General features: G+C 33.2%; 1 long non-coding RNA gene across 1 annotated transcript; it reads left to right on the top strand.

The window, feature by feature from the left end:
• Positions 1–3,925: 3,925 nt before the first annotated feature.
• On the top strand, positions 3,926–6,105 carry LOC110743018. The gene is made up of 2 exons (XR_002521388.2): positions 3,926–3,964; positions 4,886–6,105. It is a non-coding gene; the product is annotated as an uncharacterized LOC110743018 (long non-coding RNA).
• The last annotated feature ends 5,714 nt before the right edge of the window (positions 6,106–11,819 follow it).

The raw sequence follows: 11,819 nt of genomic DNA, 5'->3' as shown, positions 1-11,819 counted from the left end.
TGTGATTTTTAAACTAAAAAGACAAAAACTAGGGTCAATGTCTCACATTAGCTGTCAACACAAGGATAGTTTTTAACAAAAAACATTTTCTATCAAATGCTTTTCTATCAAAACAAAACAAACCGAAATAAAACCAGAATTATAAGGAAAATTTTAAATCCTAGAAAATGATAGATCTAGTAGGTAAACATTCAATATTATGGAAAATTTAACCAACACAATTTATGAACTGATCTACAAGACAGCAGTCTAGATATCTATCAATGCCCCAAAAGATACTGAGACTAAACATTTTTTTTTTCAAAGACACACGCAATATTTACAAATAATATTTCTTTTGGGTTGTAAAGAAATTTTTACGAAATTATAAAATATTCCAAAGAGAGGAATATATCTTGACCACAATATAAAACCAGTAATTTAATAATAAACATATGCTCTCAGACCTATAGAAACAAAAATAGGTGTCATGAGGAATGCATAAAATGCTTTATTAATTTCTGTCAACTAATTATGATTCAAAGCAGTATAATGTAAAATTCAATTAAGCTAAATGAGGACTTGGAAATTTATATTTCATATTACTTAGAAAGTAGGGAATATTAAAATTTAATACACATCTTCCTAAATATAGTGGAAAAATAATTTATTTTCTATAGTTCCTTTAGGTTGATGATATTAATAATTTTTTTAAATTAGTTGAAGATAAATCAAATACTCATAGAGACAATAAACAAACCAGAAACTATTTTTCAAAAAATACCTTAGAAGAAAATACAAATATTTATTGACTTATAATTTAAAAATATAAAAGATATGTAAGAAATAACAAAAGATGCATCACAAGCTTGGACTATACCAAAACTGACATCTTACCATTTAGAATATTAGAAGCGAAGTTTAAAATAAAGTTAAGGAACTGGGAAAACACCTGGCACATATAAAAAAAGACAAAGGAAATCCTTAGACAAAGACAATGAAATCCTTAAAAAAATGAATTAAGGAAATAAACTGTTCACAAGAAGAAGATAAAATTTAAAATATTTGTTTAAATCAAAGAAATTAAAATAATATATAATTTTTTTGTATATGCAATTAGGCAAAATATGACAGAAATAAATGGTGATAATGATAAGTGTGCTTTCAGTAAGTATTCTTTTTCCTTTTTAGAGATAGGGTCTTGCTCTGTCACTTAGGCTGTAGTGCAATGGCACAATCATAGCTCACTGTGGTCTTGAACTTCTGGGCTCAAGTGATCCCCCTCAATGTGAGCATTCTTATACACTTACGGTTAGGAGTTCAAATCGAAACACATATTATGAAAATGAATTTGGCAAACTATATTATATTTAATAACGTTCAGTTTATTTTAGTGATTCTCTTTCTAGCAACTTATTTAAAAAAAAAAAAAAAAAGGCCCAGAAACTCTTCTTTTCCTTTTTTTGAGATGAGGTCTCATTATATTGCTCCAGCTAGAGTTCAGTGACTATTCATAGCCCCAACCATAGCACACAGCAGCCTCCAACTCCTGGCCTCAAGCAATCTTTCAAATTCAGTCTCCCAACAGAAACTCTTATAATGATTTATCTATGAAGAAGTTTCACACATTTTTACAATAATAAACATAAAAAGTAATTTTAAATATTTTATCTTAATAATAAAATATTAATATCATAATTAAAATAAAAATACATAAAAATCAGTTAAATAAATTACCTTACATGGGTGTTATAATGGACATTTTTGTGGGACTACCCATTATTTCTTTTTCTTTTTCTTAAGGAAATTTGTATAATTATAATTATTTTTATGTACAGAAAACTCAACAGTATACATTTAACCTAGTTTAGTGCCAAGTTCTTCAGCCGTTGCCTTTTCGAGCTTGGCGATCCGTGCCACAGACCTGTAACCCAGGACATTGCCTCCCCAGTGCCGGCATATCTCATCATATCTGTCGTTTCTGTTTTCTAACAGAACCTGGATTTCTCACATTTTCTGGCATTTGTATTGTCTTTGTTATGTGAGTCTTGATTGGCCTAATTTTGAACTGTGTCTATGTAAGCAAGTTACCACAACGATAAGTAGTAGAAGAAACAAAAGCCAACCAGTTTCCGTCATTCTCCCTGGATCGCATGACCTACTCATAGAAAACGCTGTCAGGTCACCAGAGAGGTTGGGCCTCTGGATGCGTGCGGATTCTGGTCTACCAGTGACCCCGCTAGCAGGGGTCACTGCTCCCACTTGAGCCGCCTGCTGGTGCCCGTGCACCTGCTCTGGTCTGGCGCAGTGGCTCATGCCTGTAATCCCAGCACTTTGGGAGGCCGAGGCAGGAGGATCACGAGGTCAGGAGTTCGAAACCAGCCTTGCCAATATGATGAAACCCCAGTCTCTACTAAAAATACAAAAATTAGCCAGGGATGGTGGCGTGCGCCTGTAGTGCCAGTCACTCAGGAGGCTGAGGCAGGAGAATCACTTGAACCCGGGAGGCAGAGGTTGCTGTAAGCCGAGATCACACAGCTGCACTGCAGCATGGGTGACGGAGCGAGACTCTGTCTCAAAACAAACAAACAAAAAAAGACAAAAAGAAAACTTGTTAGGTAGTGCATTCAGTTGCATATAACTGAGAACACAAATAATAGTAATATAAACAAATGCCAGTTTTTTCATCATGTAATAAGAGTAGAGCTAGGCATTCTGGTACTAGTACAACAGCTCTATAATTCATCGTAACAGTAAGCTTGTTCTTCCTTTGCTCAGCCATTGTTAGCAAAAAGTATTTTTCAAACTAGTGTCCTCAGAATCCTAGATTGGCAGCTCGACATCTATCACCATCCCCACCTTCCATCCAGGAAGAAGAGAAAGTGCAAAGGGCAAGATATGCATGCCAGGAAGTTTTTCACTTTTGATGAAATTTTGGAGCCAGCCAACACCTTCTATTTGCAACTCAGTGGCCATATGCCTGTAAAATCTGAAAAATGCTGCTTTTTATTTACCTGAGATAGAATTAGTGAACAAGAGAAGACTAAGGTAGGCAATCAGTGGTTTCAGACAAAGGTGGGAATAAAAAAAATGAGTTAGTCCTGACAGAGTGATATCCTAGACTTTTTCACAGGTTTAGGGAGAAATGTCTGCTTCGTTCCTTCCCAACACTGCCCACCTCCCCAGCCCCTAGCCACAGACATAGACAAGAATGGATTCCCTGATGGCCTGTTCTGCAAATGGAAGAGAAGCCAGCCTTTGATTAAAGTCAGAATCACAGATGGAAGAGCAGAGAGACTGAAAAACATCAGGCACTTGGTGACACTTTTTACAAGTTGAAAAAAAAAAAAAACAACAAACGCTAAAGCAACATCTACTCAGGATTTAAAGTCTGAGAAAATAGATTTCCTTCTCTCTTAAACAGTTTTAGTTGAGATTCTGGTTTGTTAATACCAAGTATGTCCTAAGTGATTCAAGTATAAGATTCTGTTAAAAATCAAGTATTCAGCTAATATCCATTGCCATGGTGAAAATTTTTACCATATTTTACATACAATATGATTTTCATATTAATAAATATATAAATATTTTCCTAGAAGATACAAGAGTCAAGAAAGTATTATTGAGCTTTCATATAATATAAATTTTTTTTCCACAACAGAATTTTGAAAATAGTATTCCTGGTAATAGTATTTTGAAAATAGTATTATTATTGATAATTCTCTAGATACAATAAACCTTTAACATAGATCAAGGCCCCAAATTAATTATCTGAAGTGTTACTTGATTTTTAATGTGCATAAATCATATATCCAGTTTTAATTGCACTAAAATTGTGACAATCTTTGAAAAGTAGTGATATGGTTTGGATTTGTGTCTCCACCCAGGTCTCATGTTGAATTGTAATTCCCAATGTTGCGAGAGGAACCTGTTGGGAGGTGACTGGATCACATGGGTGGATTTCCCCCATGCTGTTCTCATAATAGTGAGTGAGTTCTCATGAGATCTGATGGTTTAAAAGTGTGTGGCACACCCACTGCCCTCCTCCCCCCACTTCTCTCTTCCTCTCTCTCCTGCTCTGATGTGCTTCTGCTTCACTTTCTGTCATGATTGTAAGTTTCCTGAGGCCTCCCAGACACGCTTCGGTTAAGCCTTGGAATTATGAGTCAATTAACTTCTTTTCTTCATAAATTACCCAGTCTCAGGTAGTTATTTATACTAGTGTGAGAATGAACTAATACAAGTAGAAAAAAATTTTTAAATGTAATTTTTGTATAAATCAAATAATTCTTGTTCAGTATGCATCATCAGTGCTCCACATATTCTTAATTAACTATTTTCACTGATAGAGAATAAAACAATAAAATTACATTTTCTGTGAGAAAAACTTGGACACATAGAAATGTTACATAAAATTGTCTTTTAAATGACAACCTATGCAAATTATTTATTTCGTTAAAATATTTGCCTTCAATATATGTATACAGTTTATTTGAGAAAGTGAAATATGCCTTGGGTATATGTATTCTCCTGAGGCATGTTAAAATGTTGTGCAATTGGGGAAAATGGTAAGGTATTTGTAACAAGAGATTTGGATTTACTAAGTGTAGGCTCCTAAGCAACTTCATGATAGTCAGTTTCTTCATCTATAAAATGGAAGTAATTATGGGTATACTTAGAGGACTCTTACTGGGATTAAAGAAACGATAGTTGGGAAGCATTTTAAAACCCATCCAGTTCTGCACAGTTGTTTTTAAACGTTTTCCTTTACTTCTATTTTATTTTTTATTCTGTTCACTTATAAAGCACACCACCAAGTTACTCAGCCTAATTAATGTAATATTATCTAACCCTGGTTTTACACAGAACTCCAACATAATGAAATTTTATTTCACTTATACTTTAGAAACACTGTGGTGCCATTTCCTGGGCAGAAATAAGGGAAAAGCTAGCCCTAGGCATGGGTCTAACAGGCGAGACTCTCACCAAGCATATGGGCAGGCAGTGCTTCAGTGCCTGAAGTGGAGAGATCAAAAGCACAGTGGATGGTCTTTCTCTGGATGACTTCCCCAGATGCTTAAGGTTCTTGAAACAGCTGTTTCAGTGCAGGCACAGCAGGTATCTCACTTTACCCTCTTCAGATTATGGATGTTTTGCAAAGTCCCCAATGGATTTTTCTTCCTTACAAATTGGCCTGTAGATTAGACATGACAATTAGCACTGGTCTATAGACTTACAGAAAGAAAGAAATTAGTCTGGAACTAAAAGAAAACATGCTGTTCACTAGTAAAACATACGATATAAATTAAGTCAGAGGATTATAAACGATGGAGTAGAAGAGACCTTTGAGATTGTATAGCTCATCATCCTCATTTTACAGATGCGGAATCTGATGATGTATTTTGTTAGACTGCTCATGGTCATCATCTCTGAAATTGCTAAATATTAGGGGGAAGAAGCAAAGGGAATTTTGCAGACTCAATTTTTGTATGGCTATATTTTGAATTATATCTATCTAAACACAAAACAGATTTATATTTATTGAAACAGCAATCATTCAAATCTTGATAATCTATAAGGCAATACTTTCAAATTTAAAAATACTATATTTTCCCTTTTATGAATGAATGTTTTGATGCAAATACAGTGTATTATTTTTTAAAGTTCAGAATCTTGCTTGGATTCTGATCAAACGTTAAACATTAATTAACTCATCATTTATTTATTTATGTAGTTATCCTGTGATATTTATAAAATGTCTATTACTATTCTGTCATTGTGCTAAATGTTGAAGATACAGAAACAGAGAAGTGGTTCTTGTACTCTAAAGGAGAAAGTATAATGTAGTTGTCAAGAAAACTGGCTCTGGAGCTACCTTAAGTTTAAATGTTGACTTCATTACCATCGAGCTCAGAGACCTTCATCAAGTTGTTAATCTCTGTGACCCTTGGTTTCCTCATCTGTAAAATTCTCATAATAACATTATCTACTTTATAGGAATTTATGAAGATTAAATGAGGCAATCCATGCATAGTTTTAGCATACTGCCTTGCAGTTAGTTACTAATCATTGAATAAATGTTCATTACACATGGCATTAAAAAAAAAAAAAAGCTTCTTGTCTAGTGAGAGACTCAGAACATTATACCACTATTTTAAATGATAAAATAAGGTCTAAGAAAGATATGCACCTCTCTAATGAAACAACCATGAAACAAAGATTCAGCACCAAATTCATTGTTACAGTATAAGGCCATTTTTTTCCTGAGAAGTGTATTCTTGAATTGCTTTTTGTAGATTTCTTTCCCCATAGTTATGCAGTAGTGATTTTGAAGTAACATAATATATGCAGTGCATATTCCTGGTAAGTAATATTTGGATTTTAGAATCATTGTTTTAGTAGTGATAAGAAAGATGACTTGAATTTATCTGGAGAGGGGATGTCATGAACATAGAATATTGGTGGGTATGAAAAAAAAAAAAAAAAAAAGCAAGACTCTGACCGCTTTTTACCTGGCCATTTCTTAGGGTTATATTTGCAGTGAGCAACCATGAAGGATAAGGGAGCATCGCTCCCTGGACAAAGCACAGGCATCCTTTCATTTACTATAAACATGGTGAATCTTGCAACATCAGTGTTTCCTCACGGAACTCAAGGAACATAGGGAAGCAGTGTGAGCATCATGCTGACATTTGGCCTACTGCTTTTGCCATAAATACTACATTCCTTTGCCTCTGACCCAAAAGTCTAATATCTTTTTACGCTATCCATGGTAAAGTAATAGATTAGCTTTGTACCTTGTGTGTATATATCCAACTCCGACTGAAACAAATGGAATGTATAATACACACCTTGATAATCTTGAAACAAAGGACATGCTAAAAATATATCTTATGCTGCCATTAAACAAAATAGCATACATAAAGGTGTATCGTTTTGAGTCAAATGTATTATAGTTGTATAGTATAGTGATATTTATCACTCAATTATTTTAAAATAATTCTATCTCAGTTTATGTCAATATTTTTCCAAAGCTATGGAACTACTCTGTAAAATTCAAATCTTCTGCAGTGAATGCTGTTGTTTTATTCTACTCTTGGCTGAATATTTAGTTTGTCTTAGAGTTGGTATAAGATGTAGCTAGCTTCAATGAAATGATTATGAATATTCTTTCTGGGCACGTTAGATTAGAATACTTTCCTATTTTTGAGAAAAGTAAATGAAAACTGTACTTTTCTGTGCACACTTTCTACAAAAGCTTCTTTATTTGGAAGTAAAATAACTTGAATTTGATTACTTATTGGAATACAATAAAATAATATCATTTTAAAGAGCCCAATGCATAATATTTTAGTATAAATTTATTAAAAATATCACACTTCTGTAATGCATTGTGCCTGATAATGAATAAATTGAGTTTACTAAAAAACATAAACACCTACTGTTTTTATGCAAATTAAAATATGATTTTAAATCTTAATTTTATAGTTATTTAAATCTAAGGGAAAAAGTTCATCAAATACATAGAAAAGTTCATAAGCTATATAGAATTGGAAGGAAATTTTACAAAGTCAACTTACGGTCACTTTGTTCTTTAAAGAAACTTACCAATTCAATTTTCTTGTTGTAAATTTCTTCATATCAAAAATACATCTTAGCAAACAAATAGTAAGTAGTTATAATTGTAAAAGAAAAATTGTGTTTTTTTCTTATAAAAACAAAAGAAACAAGCAACTTTACATTATATCCTTATGATATACAGGAGTATATTCCTTTAAAATGCATGTACCAATCTGATTTGCACTGAATTTTTTTATCCTTTGATTCTTTACCTGGTGCTTTACAAGGTCTAAAAGCCACAAAGCTTTGGTTTGAATGGTGCCCAAAGTAAAGCAGAAAGCACTGAATTTGATCTGAAACTCAAAAAATCAAAAGTTTGCCTGGCCACAAATCCTATGTTTTACCGTCTAACTGTGAATTGCAATGGGGACTAAAGTGTTGCTTTTATTCTTTTTATCCAACATTTTGAAGGGCATTTGAGAACTTGATTTATAGCTTTGAGGAAGTGAGTCTGGGTGTTAACAAGCAAAGAAAAATTTAAACATCCCATTGCATATGCTCCTTCAAAGACAAACCTTTGATACCTGGTGCCCTTGTTGAACTCTTTGATTAAATGGTTATGCCTAGATGGCATAATGGGTGGATTGAAGTTATGATTCATGTAACTCTTAAATTGTAAGAGATGTCTAAAATGTTCATACTTGAGATGAAGAGAATGTAGAAATAGACACACTAAGTCTTCCCTACAAGAGGCCAACTTGTTTTGCAAGTATAGGATTGAAGATAGGATTTCATTGTATAAGCCAGGGAGCTTAAAAATAAATTCACAATTGAGATTGGAACAACGAGCATATGTACACTTGATCCACTAAACTCACATGCGAAAGTGTGTGAATTGTTGAAAAATGATTTTATGAATATTTATTTTGGAAATATCTCCAGAAATCTCTTCTCAGTTTGACCAAGATGTTATAAACATATTTTAGTATCTATTGACACTTCTCTCCTATTTTCTCCATTCTTTCTTTTGCCTTCAATTGGTTTAGATTGATTACTCTTCTAAAGTAAAGTAATAAATAATAGTGGACATAAAGCGTGCAAAAAGCAGACATTTTGCTGCAGGAGGAAGTATGTAAAATAGCGGCAGAATTAAAGGACCAAGCTGTAGCCTTAGGAGATCCCATCAGAAATTGATCTGAATCACATACATACTTCTGTGTGGTGGCAGATATTTCCCAGAGCCCTAAATTAAGAACATGGATATAATTGGCTGAGATGTATGTGTGTGTGTATGTATGTGTGTGTGTGTATATATATATAACATATATATGTATATATGTGTGTGTATGTATATATGTATATTAGAATTGTGAGACATTGAATTCCAGTTAATAGCTAAGTACCTGTGTCTAATTTTTTTCAATAACGTTTTTTAAAAATTTTTCCAGAACTGTAGTAAATATTAGAAAGTCCCTTACTTTCTTCCCTTTTGCAACAAAATATTTGCATTGAGTTGCTTGCAATGTGAATTAATGCTAAGAATTCAATAAGAAAAGTGGTGTGACATTCATTTTTAAATTTCACGCTTCATGTCACTTCACCTCTCTCCTTACTAAATTACATTTGGTCACACTTTAACCACACAAGATGATGCAGCAGGTTTATATCTGAAAGAGGGGCAAATAGGTGGAAAGTCGCAGAAGTGTAGTGCAAAAAAAGATTAAATTTTTTTACAACTTTCCAGTAAAAAATATAAAGCTATGGTCCACAAGCCAAAATATTTTTAAGAATAATGAGGCTGACATGATCCTTACAAACAGTATCCTTAATATAGCAAGAGAAATGATTATAATCCTATATATACATTTACACTGAGGATTAATTCATTCCTTTCAATTAATTCACATGTAGGCATTAAAGTATTTTGTATGTTACCTTTGCTGTACATTAGAAGATGAGACTTATTGCATTATCATTAGTTTGCACAATGTAAAAAAAAAACACATACTGTTATATTCTGCAAGATATTAAAGAGGTAGGAAATGAGTGTAAGTTAAAATTGATTAGTAGTCTGTATTGAATTTTTAAATAGCATTGATTCAATAAGCAATTACTCAGAGCCTGCTGTGGGCAAGACACTCTTTAACACTCTGCAATGTAAATATTGTAATCCTCATTTCACAGATAAGAAAACTGTCAAGAGAGTAGCCTTTGTTTTCAAGTTACAGCAGTAGCAAGTAGAAGTATATACCCAAACATATCTGTCTTGGGTGTTCATGCCTCTTACTATGTATGCCACATCTTCCCTGCCATAACTAGTTCTCAACTTTTTTTTTTTTTTTAATTATACTTTAAGTTCTGAGGTACATGTGCAGAAAGTGCAGGTTTGTTACCTAGGTATACACTTGCCATGCATGTTTGCTGCACCCATTAACCCGTCATCTACATTAAGTATTTCTCTCAATGCTATCTCTTCCCTAGACCCCACCCCCGGAAAGGCCCAGGTGTGTGATGTTTCCCTCCCTGTGTCCATGTGTTCTCACTGTTCAACTCCCACTCATGAGTGAGAACATGTGGTGTGTGGTTTTCTGTTCTGATTGTCTACTCTTAAAAAACTTAAAGTTTAATGTTAAAGGTAGAGATATAAAAAGCTAAGTATACTAAACAAAGTATGGTACACTTGCTCTGTTCATGAGAAAATAATTGAAAAATATTAATAGGACTGATAAGTTTTGCTGGAGAAGATACTTACCTACTCAAAGTCTTAATTAAAACATTATATGCACAATTAAATACAGTATAAATGCAATTATAATTTTCATAGATGTGGACACATAAATAACCACTGACAGCATGAAAAAAAAAAAAAAACAGCTTTTGGTAGTTATTAGGAGCACCATCTGTAAGCTACATTTGCTTCAACTCAAAATCCAATTTCTACTACTTCTCCACCCCATAGTGTCACAAAGCCAGTTTCCTCATCTGTGAAGTAAGTTTTGTATGTTATAGTATTTTTTATGAGGCTTAAATGTGATAATGCATATAAATCTAACACAGTGCCTGGAAAATAGTAAAGAGTCCCATAAATTGTCATATATTTATCATGTGATATATATATATATGTATATATGTGTGTATATTATATGTATGTATATATTATATATGTGTATATGTATTTTATATATATGATGTGGAATTTGTAGACAGAAATTGAAAAGAGAGATGTATATTCTGGCTGAAAGACTGATGTTGCAAGTGCATGGAGTCACAAGTGAAACAACTTACTTGGGGATGATGATTGGCAAGAGCAGAATGCTAAGTGCAGGGTCATGAGGAGAGGCAGAAGATGATACTGAAATTCATTTTGACTTTTATGAAAGATGAATGTTTTTCTTCTGTGAATAGCTTTATTGTATCCTTGTTCTTACATTTCATTATATTATTTTTTCTTTTAATTTTTAATTTTTGTGGCTACACAGTAGGTGTATATATTTACGGACTACATGAGATTCTTTTTTTTTTTTTTTTTTTTTTTTTTTTTTTTTTTTTTTTTTTTTTTTTTTAAGGATTCATTTTGATTTTTTTTTTTTTTTTTTTTTTTTTTTTTTTGGCAGTTGCGAGATTTAATAGAGTGAAAACAGAGCTCCTATACAAAGGGAGGGGACCCAAAGAGGGTAATGTTGCTGGCTTGAATGCCTGAGTTTATCTCCCGATCATTGTCCCTCCCACTGTGCTCTCAGGCGATAGATGATTGGCTATTTCTTTACTTCTTGTTTTTGCCTAATTAGCATTTTAGTTAGCTCTCTGATTGGTCCAGTGTGAGCCAAGTTGCAAGCCCCGTGTTTACATGAGATGTTTTGATACAGGTCTGCAATGTGAAATAAGCCCATCATGGGGAGCAGGGTATCCATCCCCTCAATTATTTATGCTTTGAGTTATAAACAGTCCACTTACATTCTTTAGGTTATTTAGAAATTTACAATTAAGTTATTATTGACTATAGTCACTCTATTGTGCTAACAAATAGTTTTTTTTTCATTCTTTCTATTATTTAGTACCCGTTAATCATCCTACTTCTCCCCCAGACCGCTACTGCCCTTCCCAGCCTCTGGTAACCATCCTTCTATTCTTTATGTCAAAGAGTTCAATTGTTTTGATTTTTACATCCCACACGTAAGTGAAAACATGCAATGCTTGTCTTTCTGTGCCTGGCCTATTTCACTTAACATAATGATACCTGGTTCCATCCATGTTGTTGCAAATGACTGTATCTCATTCTT

This window comes from Papio anubis, chromosome 6, assembly GCF_008728515.1.
Source record: "Papio anubis isolate 15944 chromosome 6, Panubis1.0, whole genome shotgun sequence".
NCBI classification, from domain to species: Eukaryota; Metazoa; Chordata; class Mammalia; order Primates; family Cercopithecidae; genus Papio; species Papio anubis.
Note: the sequence above shows the minus strand (reverse complement) of the source record. Positions and strands in the feature narration are given on the sequence as shown.